We start from the raw sequence: 19,846 nt of genomic DNA on the forward strand, positions 1-19,846 counted from the left end.
TTCTAATTCATACCTCACCGACCACATACACATTACAGCTCAGAATCAACCTGGTCAATGCAAATGACATGTACATGCAACAGAGGTCTATTGTCTGATGCAGTGCATGGGAAATTTCAATTGGTGCCTCTCCATTGATACTAATGACAGCTACATATAAATCAGTGTCTGCATTGACAGGAGATCACCTGTAAATCTGCATGCTAAAAAAGACCTGACATTTCAAACTATCAAATTCTTGTGCTGTCACAATTTTTTCCCCTCAAAACAAGTAAAAGTAGTCCATGATATAGCAGGTACTGACAGCTCCTCGGCACCCCAAAAAACAACTGAAATTCTTATGACAGGTTTCAGAGTAGCAGCCGTGTTAGTCTGTATTCGCAAAAAGAAAAGGAGTACTTGTGCCACCTTAGAGACTAACCAATTTATTTGAGCATAAGCTTTTGTGAGCTACAGCTCACTTATGCTCAAATAAGCGTATGCTCAAATAAATTGGTTAGTCTCTAAGGTGCCACTAGTACTCCTTTCTTTTTTGAAATTTTTATGTTGTCCTTGAAGATATTTTTGGTTATGGAGCAGAGGAGACAGAGAAATCCATGCAATATGGAGTAAATGTGTAAACACTCAACAAATCTATAGCAGTAGCAGAAAGAGCAGGATCAAGAGCATCTGCCTCAGCACAAACTGAGCTGTATATGGGAAGTCATGCAAGTTAATGCTCCTCAGGCTGAAGTCCTACACCAGCACAAACACACCAGCAGTTAAACTCCTCTTTGTCCAAGCCATACTTCAACACAGAATGTTCGCTGAAGTTTGTGGGCTGCATCATGGCACAGTAGGTTTCAGGATTCTCAGGGTTCCCAGAGCCTACAGTGGTTTCCAGCTGTTCCTCAGACATTCTTGTCAACTGCTGGAAATGGCCCACCTTGATTATCACTACAAAAGGCTTTCCACCCCACCCCCCCCCCGCTCTCCTGCGGGTAATAGCTCACCTTACCTGATCACACTCCTTACAGTGTGTATGGTAACACCCACTGTTTCATGTTCTCTGTGTATATAAATCTCCTCACTGTATTTTCCACTGAATGCGTCCGATGAAGTGAGCTGTAGCTCACGAAAGCTTATGCTCAAATAAATTGGTTAGTCTCTAAGGTGCCACAAGTCCTCCTTTTCTTTTTGCGGATACAGACTAACACGGCTGCTACTCTGAAACCTATCAGCTCAGTGTAAATGTAGAAAACAGCAGTGGGACTATGATTATGGAAGATTCAATTAGCTAACAAGCTCAGCCCCATCTGGCTGCATAATTCTACACATGGCCATATTTCTGGATAGCCAGCTGGATTACTCCTTCTGTCCTGGCTCCATTCATAAACATAAATGCATTGTTCATTGTTTTCAGTTTGAGAAAAAGAAAACAAAACAGCCAGAACAACAGTGGTCCACATAAATAGCACAAAGCAATATTACCTTAAGCAAAAATAATAATTTCTGGGTGCCAATGAACCGTATGATCAGTCAATATAAAAGATGGGGTATTTTGAACAGGCAAATGATTAGAAAAAAATATGGACTTTTTAATGATAATATCAGTATTACTCTGCCTTTAAAATCGGTGATGGATTTGTGGGCCTTGCAATGATATGGTCTAAATCCTATTTGAAGTCATTTTCCTAATCTGTTGCACACATTTGAATGCTGATTATAGAGTTTCCCCCAGGAGCCCTTAGGACTAGATAAAGCTTTTTGCATCCTTTTAGTTCTGCAGTTTGGCAACAGGGAGTGGGATCCTATTTCTATGCAGAAAATATGCGAATTTGTTTTAAGGCTGATGACAGAAACCCTGAGGGCTTAACTTCCCTTTCAAGCTGTTTTTTCAGATATCAATTGAATAGGTTTCCAAAAGCTGGTTCTTTTAATGTCAGGAAATCAAAATTGCTTTTTCCATGATCTGAGCATCAGCTATTTAATCTTTATAACACTGCAAACCCCCCATTAAGAGTCATAAAGTTCTATTACATTTGTGTCTTTTTTAACACAGTGAAACTCATATATAGCCAAGATAATGCATTAAATTTCATTTGAGGAATGCTGCAAGAAGTCCTGCATTTCCCTCTTTAAATGATACAAGAGACTGAAACATTTATCTCTAATTGCTGTCTTCCTATGCATATTACTGTAATTCTTTGATCTTCCAACTAGCTTACCAGGCTTCAAATGGCCAAGAAGTCTGCTGCTAGGATTTTAGAGCAAATCAAAAAGTCAGATTCCATTACCCCCTTGTTAGAACATCTGAGCCAGCCAGCAGACTGAGATGCAGCATTATGCTGGTATTGAATATTTTGCACTTTTTTAATCACTGTATGTGACACCAATTATTTAGTTGACTTTGTTTATTAGCTCCGTGAATAGAAAATTTCCCATATTGGCTATTCCATGTGTCAAATGCATTACTACAGGAAAGGTGTTTTAAAATGTGTTTGCTTTTGAAATTCCCGACTATGCAGAGTGCCAGCACATGGCCTATGCACTGCTTATATCCCAACAGTGCACAGGAGCTTGCAACTGGCTTTAGAGCTGTTGGTTCCATATCCATCTCAGGTACTTCCATGGCTCCCATCAAGCCTCCCTGCCCACGTGTGGATGTACTCTTAGTGACTTGCCCAAGGGCACAAGGATCCTGTGGTAGAGCAGGGAATTGATCATGTGTGGAAGATAAGATTGTTATGTATTCTTTGTCAACTTTTTCTTCTCCAGCTGTAATTTTCCTGTTTCTTTTATTGTTTAGTTGCAAAAATGCAGTGCAAAAGGATTGCTTTTAGTTATGATTGGGGATGGATGTGATTTGGGTTCTGGACCTTTTCATAGTCTGACTCCACATTAACCCACTTGTTAAGGGGTCTCATTAGATGTGCCACAGTCTTCTGTGCTATTTCCCATGGTGCTTCAACTGAGACGTCACAGAAATTGGCACAACAGCATAAGGGGCTCTCCTGGCATCTGAGAAAAACCAACTGCAAGTAAATAAGCCAATCTAATTCAATGAGATATTAGAGATGGGAAATGGGCTCACAAAATTACATGTGGTCCACAGGTTGGGAACTCCTGGACTAGAGGACCAGCCCTATAGTCTGAGAACTCATTTCTTTTGTGTTCATTAGCTGTGTGTTTTTCATCTCAATTATATTTGTTTTCGATTCACATTTCCTTTTATGGCATGTGTGATTCTAGTCTATTCTACATAGATTCTTATACCACCCTCATCACAGTAGTAACTGAGTACCTTCCAGTAGTGTACTAAGAGACATGACTAACATCTGCCATGTGAGATAATTTATTTCTTTGTTACTCCATCTGCACTGTCACAGTTTCAGGGAAATGGAATCTGTATTCCCTTTCCAAGGTCCCTCGAGGGCATCCGCTCAAGATTTCTAGCTCCCAGCCATCACCTTTCTTGAGTGGAGACCCGCAGCTCTCTCTCTCTCTCCTGACAAGGGAGTTTAAGACTGCACAGCTCCCTGCCTTACACTGTGATATCCCCAGCAAACCAGTCTGCCTAAAGGCCAGTGCCTCTACTGTGCTTTCTCTCTGCAAACTATGAACAGCATATTGCCAGGAGTTAGGTTAGCACACAGCTCTTTCTAAGCAAGCACATTTACTTTTAAGGTAAAAGCATTACAGAGAAAATGTATAAATACAATAAAAATTCCTATCCACATGCTAAAAGCTTACCAGAGGTTACACATCAGTCTTATGGAGCCCTCGCAAACCAAAGTCCCTCCAGTCCTTCCACAAGGGTTGGAGCCCTTGGACAGAAGGTCCTGTCTATTTGCTGGACCAGAAAGAAGTCCAAGTCAGTTTAAATGCAGCCTTTTTAAGCTAAAAGCCTTTTCAATGTCTGTTGGTCTCTGGAAAACCCAGCGCAGAGGGTGGTACCTCTCTGGAGTAGTTACAACCTGAGTAATTTACCTTATTCACTCCCGAATGTTCTTAGTTCCTGGTAGAGCTGTGGCAACCTTCCTCCCCTGGAGTTGTATACAATCCCTGTCCACAGTGATACATAAACTGTTCATACATTTATACAATATGGCCCCCAAAGACATTACATGTGATTACAATATCCATCACACACCATCTTAGTTTGCTACTTTCGTATCAAACTGTGGTTGAAGGCCCGACATTAACAAAAGCCCAGAAAATGGATATGCTCAATTTGACTCCAGTTCCTGTACCTACTAAGTAAAGAATCTTCACATTCCTAACCTAATCCCAAGGAAGACAAATGCTAGGCAAACAGCTGATAAAGAACAACGTGCAGGCTGACATATTTTTCCTTTAAGGGCTTACCCCAGAAATGCTTTTTGAGAACTTATGTCACAACCGGGGCCTGGGCAGTCTGACCTAGTGGTCAGAGCAGGAATCAGGCTGGGTCACATACCAGAATGTCAGAGTCCAAGGCAAGCCTGAGGGCAAAACCAAGTCAGGCAGAGTCAGGTTACCAGCACAGTAGCAAGAACAGGTATTGTAAGGGAAGCTGTCCAAAGCAGGGAGACTCCAACTGCATGGACAACTTCCTGTTCCTGTGCTGGGTTTATGTAAAAGCTGTGAACATATCAGGACCCGCAGAGTTTTACCAATCAGATTCTAGGACTGGAGTCCTCTGTCAGGGTTCTGCTTTTATTCTGGCAACTGCCAGCAGGTCACGGGGTGCAAGTTGGAACGTATTAGTGGCTAAGAGCCCTGCAGAGATGGGTTTAAGCCCTGTGGTCTCTGACATCATCCCCTCTGCAAGGGATGCCTTCAGGGTGACACAGACCAGGCTTTTGGGGGTGATTCCTATGGAAAGCCCACACAAGTGCAGGAGTATGTACATTTTCTGCAGGCTCCAAGGTGCATTCCTCAGGATCATACGCATCCCAATCAACAAGGTACCAGAGCCTGCCATATTTTGTTTAGAGTCCAGGATCTCATGAACTACATATTCTTTGTGGCCCTGTACCTGTACCAGTGGAGGAGGTGGCTGGGCCCTGTGAGGGAGAGAGTTTTCTGTGTAGGGTTTCAAAAGTGATACGTGAAACACTGGGTTAATCTTGGAGTTCAAAAAGTGACTGGATTAGCCTGTCACAGGATCTTAAAAGGGCCAAGAAACCAAAAGTCCAGCTTGCAAGCAGGTCTGTCTGTGTGGAGATGATCTGTAAAGAGCCATACCTTTTGTTCCACTGCATAGGTGGGGCCTTGCTGACAATGCTGTTCCGCACACTGCTTATAGTTTGCTCTTGCCTCTGCCAAGTGCTTCTTCACTTCTTCCTAAGCCTGATAAATCTGCTGCACCAGGTCTGAGGCGGCCAGGTTGGGAGATGGTTGCAGGTAATTGCAGGTGGAATCAACCCATAATTGGAAAAAAGAGGGGCTTTGACCTAACGACACATGGTCTGCATTGTTGTAGGCAAACTCTGCATAAGGTAGAAGTGAGGACCAATTTTCCTCCTGATGATTAATGTAGCATCGCAGATGCTGCTTGAGAATCTAGCTGGCCTTGTCTGCCTGGCCGTTGGATTGGGGGTGATAAGTGGAGGAAAGACATGTGCAGACTCCCACCAAGTGCAGGGCTTTGTGCCAGAACCAGGCCATGAACTGAAACCCCCGATCAGAGGTGATGCATTCTGGAAGGTCGGAAGTGGACTACTTGGCTAATCCATATCTGGGCTGTCTCTGCAGCAGAGGGGAGGTTTGTGCAAGGGATAAGTAGGTCATTTGGGTAAAGTGGTCCACAACCATCAAAACTGTCATAAATTTGTTGGACTCTGGTCATTTCAATCTTTCTGATTTTGCCCTTACATGCTTACAATAAAATCCACAGCAATGGCTGCCCAGTGTCAAGATGGGGTGTCCAAAGGCAGAATGAGATTACTGGGCTTCTGGCTTGGGGTCTTGGCACAGGCATAAACATTGCAGGAGGTAATTAATATGGTCAGCCGCATCCAGGGCCACCAAAAGGAGTGGGATATTAGTCTTTGGATCTTGAAGTACCCCAGCTGACCCGCTAGGGGAAAATCGTGGCATAGTTGTAGAACTGCGAGCCTTCCAGGTCCTGGGGGCACGTAGATGTGGTCCCTTACATACATGATCCCTTCCCGGGAGTCATATGGTTGCCTACCAATAATAGCTTGTTTATCAGGCAGAATTTCTGAAGCAGAGGCAGAACGTATCAATCTGTGTATATCCTGGTGATGAGCTGCACTGAGAAACTTATGGTATGAGAGAATGAGGATTGGTTCCTGGCTGGGGGTCTCATGGATTGGTACTGTATATTCAGGACAGGGAGTCCATCTTGCCATTTTTTCATCCGGGGTGGTATATGATAATGAAATTGAATTGTGAGAAAAACAGGGCCCACTGAAGCAGCCATTGGTTTAAAGATTTTGCCCTACATAGGTATTCCAGGTTTTCATGGTCAGGGAATACCTGGACTGGGTGATGAGCTCATTCCAGGTAGTGCCACCATTCTAAAGAGAGAGTTTTTATCATCAGGAATTCCTTGTCAAGTATTTTGTAGTTCAGCTTTGAGGTCGTCAGATTCCTTGAGTAATAAGTGCACGGGAGTAATACTTGTTTGGGACCAAGCTGCTGGGAGAGGATGGCCCCAATCACCACAGTGGAGGCATCAGATACTACTAGTGAAGGCTTGTATGACATCATGGTGAGCCAATATGGGTGCTGTAGTAAAGGACTGCCCCACCCCTGCCAGCAGCAACACTGGCTGCCCTGCCTACTCAATGCTGAGTGACCTCTTTGCAGTGCCAGGGCATTGAGGGTCCCTTTGGATCATATCCAAAAGTAGTCAGCAGTCAAAAGGAACTGCACCTACCATATGGACCCCCTGCATTATAAGTTCTTGACATTAATCGAATAAGACCAATACTATTGTAAACTGACTGTGGTGTGTGTGTGTGTGTGTTCGCTTGAGTCCTAGTTCAGTGCCCTGTCCACAAAACCATCTTTCTTCCAACTGGGTATCTGAAAAGCAGATAGATTCCAGTTACATGGACAACTTTCAGTTCCTGTGCTGGGTTTACACAGAAGATATGAATCAATCAGGACCCCTAGCATTCTGCCAATCAGATTCCAGGACTGGAGTCCTGTGTCAGGGTTCAGCTTCTATTTTGGAAACTGCTAGGAGGTCACTGGGTGGCAGGATGGAACTTACTAGCACGTAAGAGCCCTGCACAGCCGTGTTCAAGATGTGTGTTCTCTGACAACTTATTAGAGTTTGATTTAAGGATATTTACTTTATATTGTGACATAGAATCATAGAATATCAGGGTTGGAAGGGACCCCAGAAGGTCATCTAGTCCAACCCCCTGCTCGAAGCAGGACCAATTCCCAGTTAAATCATCCCAGCCAGGGCTTTGTCAAGCCTGACCTTAAAAACCTCTAAGGAAGGAGATTCTACCACCTCCCTAGGTAACGCATTCCAGTGTTTCACCACCCTCTTAGTGAAAAAGTTTTTCCTAATATCCAATCTAAACCTCCCCCACTGCAACTTGAGACCGTTACTCCTCGTTCTGTCATCTGCTACCATTGAGAACAGTCTAGAGCCATCCTCTTTGGAACCCCCTTTCAGGTAGTTGAAAGCAGCTATCAAATCCCCCCTCATTCTTCTCTTCTGCAGGCTAAACAATCCCAGCTCCCTCAGCCTCTCCTCATAACTCATGTGTTCCAGTCCCCTAATCATTTTTGTTGCCCTTCGCTGGACTCTCTCCAATTTATCCACATCCTTCTTGAAGTGTGGGGCCCAAAACTGGACACAGTACTCCAGATGAGGCCTCACCAATGTCGAATAGAGGGGAACGATCACATCCCTCGATCTGCTCGCTATGCCCCTACTTATACATCCCAAAATGCCATTGGCCTTCTTGGCAACAAGGGCACACTGCTGACTCATATCCAGCTTCTCGTCCACTGTCACCCCTAGGTCCTTTTCCGCAGAACTGCTGCCTAGCCATTCGGTCCCTAGTCTGTAGCTGTGCATTGGGTTCTTCCGTCCTAAGTGCAGGACCCTGCACTTATCCTTATTGAACCTCATCAGATTCCTTTTGGCCCAATCTTCCAATTGGTCTAGGTCCTTCTGTATCCTATCCCTCCCCTCCAGCATATCTACCACTCCTCCCAGTTTAGTATCATCCGCAAATTTGCTGAGAGTGCAATCCACACCATCCTCCAGATCATTTATGAAGATATTGAATAAAACCGGCCCCAGGACCGACCCTTGGGGCACTCCACTTGATACCGGCTGCCAACTAGACATGGAGCCATTGATCACCACCCGTTGAGCCCGACAATCTAGCCAGCTTTCTACCCACCTTATAGTGCATTCATCCAGCCCATACTTCCTTAACTTGCTGACAAGAATACTATGGGAGACCGTGTCAAAAGCTTTGCTAAAGTCAAGAAACAATACATCCACTGCTTTCCCTTCATCCACAGAACCAGTAATCTCATCATAAAAGGCGATTAGATTAGTCAGGCATGACCTTCCCTTGGTGAATCCATGCTGGCTGTTCCTGATTACTTTCCTCTCATGCAAGTGCTTCAGGATTGATTCTTTGAGGACCTGCTCCATGATTTTTCCAGGGACTGAGGTGAGGCTGACTGGCCTGTAGTTCCCAGGATCTTCCTTCTTCCCTTTTTTAAAGATTGGCACTACATTAGCCTTTTTCCAGTCATCCGGGACTTCCCCGGTTTGCCACGAGTTTTCAAAGATAATGGCCAGTGGCTCTGCAATCACAGCCGCCAATTCCTTCAGCACTCTCGGATGCAACTCGTCACATGTTGACAATTTGTGTTTTACTGGTTATAAAGTTTTAACTTTTGAATCCTTGTGTCTACTGTCATTAAATAATTATCATCTGACCCTCCTTATTTTCTGACCTCTCCCCTACTATTTACTGCAACTGTGAAAATTTAAATTGATAACAATAAAAAATGCTTACATATAAACATTGATGTTATCCATTGAAACTATTAAAAAAAAGAAATCTGCCAAGCCTAATGATATCAAATAACAAACACAACAACAGTGGCAAACATTCCAACAACCTCTGTTTCTGATCTGTGATTTATAGTAGGTACAATGAAATCATAGTAAAAGTTTGTTTTTTTACAAAGAGCATGTCTTATTTTAGGAACATAAGAATGGCCATACTGCGTCAGACCAATGGTCTATTTAGCCCAGTATCCTGACTTCTGACAGTGGCCAATGCCAGGTGCCCCAGAGGGAATGAACAGAACAGGTAATCATCAAGTGATCAGTCCTCTGTTGCCCATTCCCAGCTTCTAGCAAACAGAGGCTAGAGACACCATCCCTGCCCATCCTGGCTAATAGCCGTTGATGGACTTATCTGCCATGAAGTTATCTAGTTCTTCTTTGAACCCTGTTATAGTCTTGGCCCTCACGACATCCTCTAGCAAAGAGTTCCACAGGTTGACTGTGCAATGGGTGAAGAAATACTTCCTTTTTTTTGTTTTTAACCTGCTGCCTATTCATTTCATTTGGTGACCCCTAGTTCTTGTGCTATGAGAAGGAGTAAATAACATTTCCTTATTTACTTTCTCCACACCAGTCATGATTATATCCCCCCTTAATCATTTCTTTTCCAAGATGAAAAGTCCCAGTCCTATTAATCTCTCCTCATCCGGAAGCAGTTCCATATCCCTAATCATTTTTGTTGCCCAAATGAGAAAAATTAGGTCTCAAAAAAGGATGCCGATTGACTGGTACATAGAAATGAGAGACCAGGTTTTGACTTCATCTATACCAATGTAATCCCATTGACTTCACTCATTTGCATTCATGTGAGATTCAGGAAAGAACTTTGTTTAGTTGAAAGATTACAAAAACAATACTGAGGGGATTTTGTCCTTATTCTTTTATCTGTGAGATTAATACTAATATGTGGATTATAATTATACATATTAGTTCTGTTTTCAGTGGTTTACCTTGTTTGAATTTCTTTCTATATTTGTTTTCTTCTCTGTCTTCATATGCATTTTATATAATACAAATATTTTAAATAAGAAAAAAATAATAATCACACAGCAATAGTAAACTGTAAAGAAAGGATCACTTATAAGATCATGTCTACACTACCACTTTTGTTGGTATAATTTATGTCACTCAGGGATGTGAAAAAAACACCCCTCTGAGCGACATAAGTTACACCAACAGAAGCGATGGTGTGGACAGCGCTATGTCGGTGGGAGAGCTTCTCCTGCTGACATAGCAACCACCTCTCATGGAGGTGGTTTTATTATGTCAATGGCAGAGTTCTCTCCTGTCGGCATAGCAGGGCTACATGAGCAATCTTACAGTGGTGCAGTTGCATCGGTACAGCTGTGCAGCTGTAAGCTCACTAGTGTAGACATGGCCCAAGACTCAAAGAGCACTAGCTAAAAGACTGCAATATTTCTATCATTTTAGTCTTTGTCAGTTACAGGAAATACAATTATCCTTCTCTTTTCAGTTCTTCTGTGCTTGGACTGGTGAGATAAAACTAAATGGGCTTTAGTTTATAATTACCAGGCATAAATGGTAAACATAAAATAACACAGAATTTACATAATGTATTTCAAGGCATTTGAACAGGCCAAATAAGGATGAAAAAAATAGACTCTCTTCTGTTTTCTCACTATTAAATTAATCAACTTTCCCCAAAGAAGAAAATACTGTGGGAAATAATAGGACAGTTTTCCCATGGTCTTTCTCAGCAGAAATGCAGAACGGCATCACTGGTTTTTTGTCTTCATTACAATACCTTCTGATCCCATCAGCACATTTTTTTTATTATTATTCTGGAGACAGGGAAAGGCAGGGATACAACATTCACAGCCTTTGCCAAGTGCAGCAGATTATGCACTTGAATAGATAACTGCACGCTTGGGGATATGATTAGGTCAAATTTCTCATTTAGTTCCAAAAGGTTAAAGATTTTTAAGCTACTCTGTTAATAGTCCAAGCATTGCATATAACACTAACAACTTTTTCTTTAGGTTGGTTGTTGTTAGGGGTATTTTTGTCCATGTGCAGTATGGGATGAATGGGTTGACAGTCTGTGAACAAATCATTAGCATTCACAGTTAAAACCAAATTACAATATCTTTACTAGCACTGAGTAGTCCCTTACTCCACAAGTAGCCTGATTGACTTTAATGGGACTACTCATGGTAGGTGGTATTATTGCACATGACTCAGGACATCACACTCTGGCCCTTAATAGTAATTCTGATATCCTATCTCTGGAAAGCAATATTTTTATATTATCAGAATAATATAACAACATTTTGCACAACTTAAACCCACATACTTGGGGCCCAATACTACAAATGTCTAAGCACATGAGTAATTTTATTCATAAAAGTACTCCCGTAAAACCAGATGAAGCAACCATGCATGGATAAAGATTGCAGGATCAGGGCCTTAAAGTGTAAGTGTAAATTTTGTAGTAAGTTCTGTTAATATGTAACATTTTCTTAAAGATTTGGGAGACTTACTTTGGGTTTACATAGTTGCAATACAGTTTTTAAACTCCTGTATACAAATGTTTTAATTGGATCTGTATGCATTTTTAATTTCCAGATCACACAGATTTTGTACACTTAGACACCCAGAAACTTTTTTTTCTCTCCAACATTTGAAGTGTTTCATCTGTCTATCTCTAAATGTAGTTGGGTAAATAAATGGGCCCCTTTTTTCCATCTAAATCCTTAATTTTAGAGTTATACTAAAAATAGTTTTTGGTTCAGCACCAGCCAAATGTGCAACTGAAACCAAACTGACCGAATAAAAAATCAACATCCCGTATAACTTTGAACACTTCAAGAAATTAAAATGATGGCTCTTTTACATTGCTTATGGACAAACTAACACAGATTATCTGACAAGTTCCTGGAATGAACTGGAGACAATTTTTTATTTCAGAAGGTGGAGAAAGCAAGTAGAGGAGAGGCTGTTCTAGATTTGATTTTGACAAATAGGGAAGAATTGGCTGAGAATTTGAAAGTGGAAAGCAGCTTGGGTGAAAGTGATCATGAAATGATAGAGTTCGTGATTCTAAGGAATGGTAGGAGAGAAAAACAGAAGAATAAAGAAAATGGATTTCAAGAAGGAAGATTTTAGCAAACTCAGGAAGTTGGTAGTAAGATCTCATGGGAAGCAAGTCTCAGCGGAAAAACAATTGAAGACAGTTGTCAGTTTTTCAAAAAGACATTATTAAGAGCAAACTATCCCACTGCATAGGAGAGATAGGAAGTATGGCAAGAGACCACCTTGGCTCAACCAGGAGATCTTCAATGATCTGAACTCAAAAAAAGAGTCTTACAAAAAGTAGAAACTAGGTCAAATTATGAAGAATGAATATAAACAAACAACACAAGCATTTAGGGACAAAATTAGAAATGTCAGGGCACAAAATGAGATTAAACCAGCTAAAGACATAAAGAGTAACAAGAAAACATTCTACAAATGCATTAGAAGCAAGGGGAAGACCAAGGACAGAGTAGGCCCATTAATGGGGGGGGGGGATAATGACAGAAAATGTGGAAATGGCAGAAGTGCTAAACAACCTTTTTGTTTCAGTTTTCACCAAAAAGATTAGTAGCAATTGGACGTTTAACCTAGTGAATACCAGTGAAAATGAGGTAGGATCTGAGGCTAAAATAGGGAAAGAACAAGTTAAGAATTACTTAGACAGTTAGATGTGTTCAAGTCACCAAGGCCTGATGAAATGCATCCTAGAATACTCAAGGAGCTGACTGAGGAGATACCTGAGTCATTAGCAATTATCTTCAAAAAATCATGGAAGCCAGGAGAGATTCTGTGGGACTGGATGAGGGCAAATATAGTGCCAAATCTATAAAAGGGGAAATAAGGAGAACTCGGGGAATTACAGACCAGTCAACCTAACTTCAGTACCCAGAAAGATAACAGAGCAAATACGCAATCAATTTGCAAACATCTAGAAGATAATAAATTGATAAGTAACAATCATAATAGATTGTCAAGAACAAATCATATCAAACAAACCTAATAGCTTTCTTTGATAGGATAACAAGCTTTGTGGATGGGGGAGAAGGGATAGATGTGGTATATCTTGACTTTAGTAAGATACTGTCTCGCATGACCTTCTCAAAAAATAAACTAGTGAAATACAGCCTAGATCAGTGGTGAGCAACCTGTGGCTCCTCAGGGTAATCCGCTGGCACGCCGCTAGACAGTTTGTTTACATTGACCCTCCGCAGGCACAGCCGCCCGCAGCTCCCAGTAGCCGCAGTTCATCATTCCCAGCCAATGGGAGCTGCAGGAGGTGGCATGGGCTGCAGGGACATGCTGGCTGCTGCTTCCCACAGCTCCCATTGGCCGGGTACAGTGAACCGCTGCCACTGGGAGCTGCGGGAAGCCATGCCTGTGGATGGTCAATGTAAACAACCTGTCTCGCAGCCCACCACCAGATTACCCTGATGGGAACATGTGGCCTGCAGGCCACAGGTTGCCCACCACTGGCCTAGATGGAGTTACCATAAGGTGGGTGCATAACTGCCTGGAAAACAGAGAGTAGTTATCAGTGGTTTACAGTCAAGCTGGAAGGGCATATTGAGTGGGGTCCTGGGTCCAGTTCTGTTCAATATCTTCATAAATGATTTAGATAAATGGCATAGATTGTACACTTATAAAGTTTGCGTACGATACCAAACTAGGAGGGTTTGTAAGTGCTTTCGAGAAGAGGATTAAAATTCAAAATGCTCTGGACAAACTGGAGAAATGATCTGAAGTAAATAGGATGAAATCCAATATGGACAAATGCAAAGTACTCCATTTAGGGAGGAACAATCAGTTGCACACATACAACATGGGAAATGACTGCCTATCAAAGAGTACTGCAGAAAGGGACCTGGGGGTTATAGTATAATGGATCACAAGCTAAATAAGAGTAAACAGTGTAACACTGTTGCAAAAAAAAGCAATCATTGCTCTGGGATGTATTAGCAGAAGTGTTGCAAGCAAGACACAAGAAATAATTCTTCCACTGTACTCTGCACTGATATGGCCTCAGCAGGAGTATTGTGTCCAGTTCTGGGTGCCATATTTCAGAAAAGATATGGACAAATTGGAGGAAGTCCAGAGAAGAACAACAAAAATGATTAAAGGTCTAGAAAACATGACTTATGAGAAAATATTGAAAAAATGGGTTTGTTTAGTCTGGAGAAGACTGAGGAGGGACACAAGAGTTTTCAAGCACGTAAAAGGTTTTACAAGGAGGAGGGTGAAAAAATGTTCTCATTAACCTCTGAGGGATAGGACAAGAAGCAATGGGCTTAAATTGCAGCAAGGGAGGTTTAGGTTGACCATTAGGAAAAAACATCCTAACTGTCAGGGTGATTAATCACTGGAACAAATTGCCTAGGGAGGCTGTGGAATCTCCATCATTTGAGGTTTTTAAGAACAGGTTAGACAAACACCTGTCAGGAATGGTCTAGTTATTATGTAGTCCTGCCTTGAGTGCAGGGGACTGGACTAGATGACTTACTGAGGTCCCTTCCAGTCCTACACTTCTATGACTCTTGTGCATGTAATACATATTGTAAAACCAGGCCCATGCGTTTAGATAAACCACTAACTTTGTTTTGTTAATGTTGTGAGAAGTGCAGTGCAAAATCTTTCCAGTACATTACTGTTACGAATAAAGAGACAGAAGACAGAGAGACATAGTCCTATGTATCACTATAGCACAGAGCAATACACTTAAGAATATGTCATTCCACATTTTTAACATAACCCTGCTGTATTCATTAGATGTTACAAGAGGAATAGTTTTGGTTGTGTCTGCCCCCAATTAACAACTGAACTGGTAAATGTGAGAGATACCCAAAGAAACATGGAGAGAGGGAAGAGACGTGGAAGGACGATTGGGAAACACAAAGCAGTGTTCCTAAAACTGTCGCCGTATAATTGTTTACTAGTGAGTGATGCTGAATTAAACCACTCACTTTACTAAGTTAAACATTAACTATTCTACTAGCCAAATGGGGGCATTTAGACAGTGCCGAGAGAAGAAGAAGTGACATGGAGCAGCACCAGGACTTCAGGGAGGGATTATATCTCAGCAGGATGCAGCCTATTCTCTCCAGGCCCATGGAACCAATATGCAGGCACTGGACCAGTGTAAAATAGGGTAAAAAGGTACATTTGCTCTGTGATTAATTCCTGGGACTCAAGAGTCATCTGAACATTGATTTATTCATCCGATAATGCAATTATATGCATGTTGGGCAGAGCACAGCTGTTAATGGGCTTTGGATCAGGCCTGGTGTAAGTCAGTGGAAAGATTTCCACTGACTTTAATAGGATTTGGATCGGGCCTACGCTTTCAAATAGTGTGCATAGTTGGTTACCTGCACCACTCCATGACCCTGACTGCCCCCTCACTGAAGTCAGTAAGAAACTTTCTTTGCCTTCAGTAAGGGCAGGACTTGGCCCTATGCCCTTAGTCATTGCAGTAATTTAAACATTGTTCCATGATGCATTATCATCCCAGAAAATGATTTCCAGAAACTTTGTCACTCCTGCACTGGGCCCTCTCTTACTGTAATGTTTACTGTAACCAAGCCTTTTTTAGCATGTTCTGTGTATATTATTGGGGCAAAAAGCCTCCCATGCACTTACTGTTGTGAAAACTGGCTTATAGATCTGAGTATGTAATTGTTAATGGGGAAATCATCAACAAATGGATGTGTTTGTCGAGGAGTTCCACAGGGATCAGTTCTCAACCCACTGCTATTCATTGTTTTTTCAATTGTTGGGAAGAAAATATAAAATCATTGCTGATAAACTTAGCAGATGGCACAGAGGTTGGTGGAATGGTAAATGAAAACAGGTCACTTACAGAGAGTGATCTAGATTGCTTGGTAAGCTGGGCCCAATCGCACAACATATGTTTTTAATAAAGCCAAATGCAAAGTCATACATCTAGAAATAAAGACTGTATGTCACTCTTACAGGATGCGGAGACTGTACCCTGGAAAGCAATGACCAAAAAGAACTTAGGAATGGTAGATAGCCAAATGAACATGAGTCCCCAGTGAAATGTTGTGTGGTAAAAAGAGCTAACACAATCCTTAGATGTATAAATAGGGAACTATCAAGCAGCAGTAGGACTTAGATTGAGCCAGAATGGTGTATTAGCTGCCATCTTGTTTTTCAGAATCTCAGATTTTTGATTTTTATTTATTTGTTTGTTTGTTTTTAAAGCAAGGCCATGTCTACACTACAAACTTCTGCTGTATAGCTCTGTCACTCAGGGGTTGAAGAGCTGTGGTCCCTCACCAACACAACTGTGCCAGCAAAAGCCCCTAGGGTATATGCAGATTATACAAACAAAGCTGTGCTTATGCCAGTATAGCTTATTTTGCTTAGGGGTGGGAGTGGGGGAAGAAGAGGGGTCTGAAAAAAGCTATACTGGCAAAAGCCCATTTTTTGCTAATATAAGCTGTATCCACACTAGGACGGCTTTGTCAATAGAGCACACTAATACACCTATACCAGAAAAAGTATGTCAAGATAAATTACCAGGTGCAAAGCCTAGAACATGTCAGGCCTTTCCACTTCATCCCTACTATTCATTAGGTTACAAAGTTTTAGTCTGTTTAGATTCTACAGGATATAAGTATTTAAGGTAGTATTCCTCTGTATTAACACTCACATGAGCAATCATATGTTACTTCAGTCTGGTTTTCCACACTGGATCTAAAAAGTGATACTGGTAAGTGGAAGTGGATCCAAGGCACAGGGAAAAGATTGCTTTCACACCAGGACAAGGCTTGTGACAATTTAAAAGTATGGCTTTTGACTTGTGTAATGCATCAGACACATTTGAGAGGCTTCTGGACAGAGTAATGCATGGCATATTTGTTATACCTATAAGGAGTCCGGTGGCACCTTAAAGACTAACAGATTTATTTGAGCATAAGCTTTCATGGGTAAAAACCCCAGTTCTTCATCCTTCAAGTTGCAGTGGGGGAGGTTTAGATTGGATATTAGGAAAAACTTTTTCACTAAGAGGGTGGTGAAACACTGGAATGCGTTACCTAGGAAGGTGGTAGAATCTCCTTCCTTAGAGGTTTTTAAGGTCAGGCTTGACAAAGCCCTGGCTGGGATGATTTAACTGGGAATTGGTCCTGCTTCGAGCAGGGGGTTGGACTAGATAACCTTCAGGGGTCCCTTCCAACCCTGATATTCTATGATTCTATGATTCTATGGACATCTATGCTATTGTTATACCTATGCTATTCCAAACAATAATATATATGGTGGGGAGGGGGCTCATGCTGCCTGCTGATCTTTGGGAATTCCCAGGAACAGACAGACATAACTATAAAAAACATGACATTGAGAAATTGATTTAAACTCACTAATCATAGGAAAATGGCCTTTCATTCCATCCTTCACTAACCCGGTATCACAGGGCCTCCTTGGTCCTGCTTCTGTCTCCATCTACAAAACCATGCAGAGACCCTTATGCTGGTTCAACACCCTGTGTAGTTTATTTATAATTGAGTCCCACCATCTTCACAGCATACCGAGCGCCTTCACAAGCAGAGGGAGAGCAATCTATCTGATTGCCTGCTTTCCCCTTTTCACTGCCTTCCTCTGCCTATTTGCGGGCTCTGGCTAATGGCTTAATTACCCTTTCTGCTCTACCCTAGACATACATTAGGCACAGGTCTGCCTCCTCAGCTCCAAGCTGCTATGCCTGACTGGAGCTCCTGTGAACAGAGTGTTGAGTCAGGGTTTCCTACCTAGCACTCTGTCACACCCTGTTGTGAAACTAGCGATAGCAGAAGGCTGAATGTTAATTCTGTTTGCTTTGGTGGATTTAAGTAAGCCTGTTGTTCCTTTTATTAAACAGGAAATTAAACATAGGAACCGGTTTTGATTTAACCTCTTCAGTGCTGAGGCACAAACCAAGTTATTCCAAGCACCATATCCTCTGCACCCCACCCAGCGCAGTAGGAGGCACCTGCTCTGACGATGCACTGCTATGAATGGGCATTGCTGTAAACTGGGACAAGAACAGGGAGGCAGGCATGTGTCGGGGTTAATAATTCCCACCCCAGGCAGAGAGAGAGAGAGAGATCTGGGAAAGCAAAGCTGGAAAAGCTCTGTGAGGCCAGCTAGTCCATCCCCTTGCTAGCAGGACTGGTCCCTCTACAGCCCAGGACCAGTCCCGTTGTAAATGTGGGGGAGCCCAGTAACTCCCCCGCTGCACACGCTCTCCGGGTCTTTGTCCAGATGGGGAGACCACCCTCAGATTTAGGGCAGCGCTACAATCGCCAGACCACTTTGCAGAGTGGTCCCTAGCTGTTTCCCAGGTGTGGGGGTGGGGGGGCGGCATTTTCAGTGCCTTTCCTCCCCTCCCCCCGCCCCTCTGCGTGCAGGCTAGATGCTTTTTATTTTACTCGTAGAAAAGATGACCAAAGGGAGAGACTCAGCATTTCTCATCCCCTGGGCGGCCGCAGCCCGGATGCTTTTAAGCCCCGCCGCACAGCTTCCCCCCGACCACAGCGCAGCACCAGCGCAAGCGTTTGGGGCCGGTGATGCCGCCAGTGGTTCCCCCAAGGGACACGGGCGCGCACCCAGGCTTTACCTTGCTGTGCTCCCCGCCAGCGGTCGAATGGGCTTCCGGCTGTGCGCAGCCCTCCCCCGGCCCCGGGGAGGAAGGAGGTGGACAGAGCCCGGCGCTCCCAGGCGGGCGGAATCCCCAATGGCTGCGGCTGCGATGTGTGGTGGTGCCCCTTACTGCAGCAGGAGCGCGGCCGCGGCGGCTGCGGCTGCGGCTGGGAGAATGTGCTGCCTCACGCCGGCCAGGCTCCTCCCGGGCACAGCCGCTTCCCTCCTCCTCCTCCTCCTCCTCGCCCCTGGCGCTGACATCTCCCCGCCTCTCTGCAGCCCGGCCCCGCGCATCTTCCGCGAGAGCGACAGGGAGCGGCAGCCCCACCCCCCGCGAGGCACTCACTGAGGGGGTAGGGCCCTGCCAGGCCCTGGCGCGGGGACCCAGGGGGCCTAGCGGGTGTCGCGTTCAGTTATTTGGCTGTGACACAGGAGCATCAGGGTCACTCGCCCCCTGACCCTGGATGTGGCACAGGTCACATCCAGTCTGTGGCTGAGAACTTGGGCCACATCCAGGCCGGGACAGAAACACCTCGTCTGCAACTTGGGTGGAAAGGCCGCAAATCCATCTGTGGCAACCCATGTCTGTGAGGGACACCAGGGATGGGCTCCATTTCAAAGTAGGCGAGTTAGGCCACATCCTGTCTGTGTCACAGGGAAGGGCCACATCCAGTCAGTAACACCAAATATTACAGGCAACTCAAAAGAACATTCAACGTTCGCCCCACAGTACAAAGGCACGAGGGCAAGTGGTGCAGAAGAATTTGCCACATCTGGCACACAGCTCAGATCCCAGTAAAAAGGCATCGGAGGCTCATGCCACATCCAGTTCAATCACACTCAGCTGGGCTGCACTGAATCACAGACCTCACTACAAAAACAAAAAGTTTTGCAGGGTAGGTCAGTTGCTGTTAAGGACGCAGTGGTCCCCAGTTCAATTGGAGGCAAAGTAGCAAATGCCCCACGGATTCTCTCTTTCCTTTAAGTTTTCCTAATAGCTGTTGTGTCATTGAAAGGAGTACATGGAAAGAGGCTTTAGCCAAGATTTAAAACATGACTAGTAAGTCGGGGTGCCTCGATTTTTGGATGCCCAATTTGAGATTTTTGGGTGCCCAATGTGAAGAG

At 43.5% G+C, this 19,846-nt stretch overlaps 1 protein-coding gene across 10 annotated transcripts in view; it reads right to left on the bottom strand.

The window, feature by feature from the left end:
- DYNC1I1 (dynein cytoplasmic 1 intermediate chain 1) overlaps positions 1-18,975 on the bottom strand; it is a 270,699-nt gene extending 251,724 nt beyond the window's left edge. For 6 of the 10 annotated variants that reach the window (XM_073333886.1, XM_073333888.1, XM_073333884.1 and 3 more), the window contains exon 1: positions 18,699-18,973. The gene's annotated coding sequence lies outside the window, so the exon portion shown is untranslated. Of the gene's footprint in view, positions 1-18,698 lie in introns of all 10 variants that reach the window. The other 4 variants (XR_012157549.1, XM_073333887.1, XM_073333889.1 and 1 more) reach the window with 3 other exon arrangements.
- Positions 18,976-19,846: the final 871 nt, after the last annotated feature.

Source organism: Lepidochelys kempii, chromosome 2, assembly GCF_965140265.1.
Source record: "Lepidochelys kempii isolate rLepKem1 chromosome 2, rLepKem1.hap2, whole genome shotgun sequence".
In the NCBI taxonomy this organism is placed as follows: Eukaryota; Metazoa; Chordata; order Testudines; family Cheloniidae; genus Lepidochelys; species Lepidochelys kempii.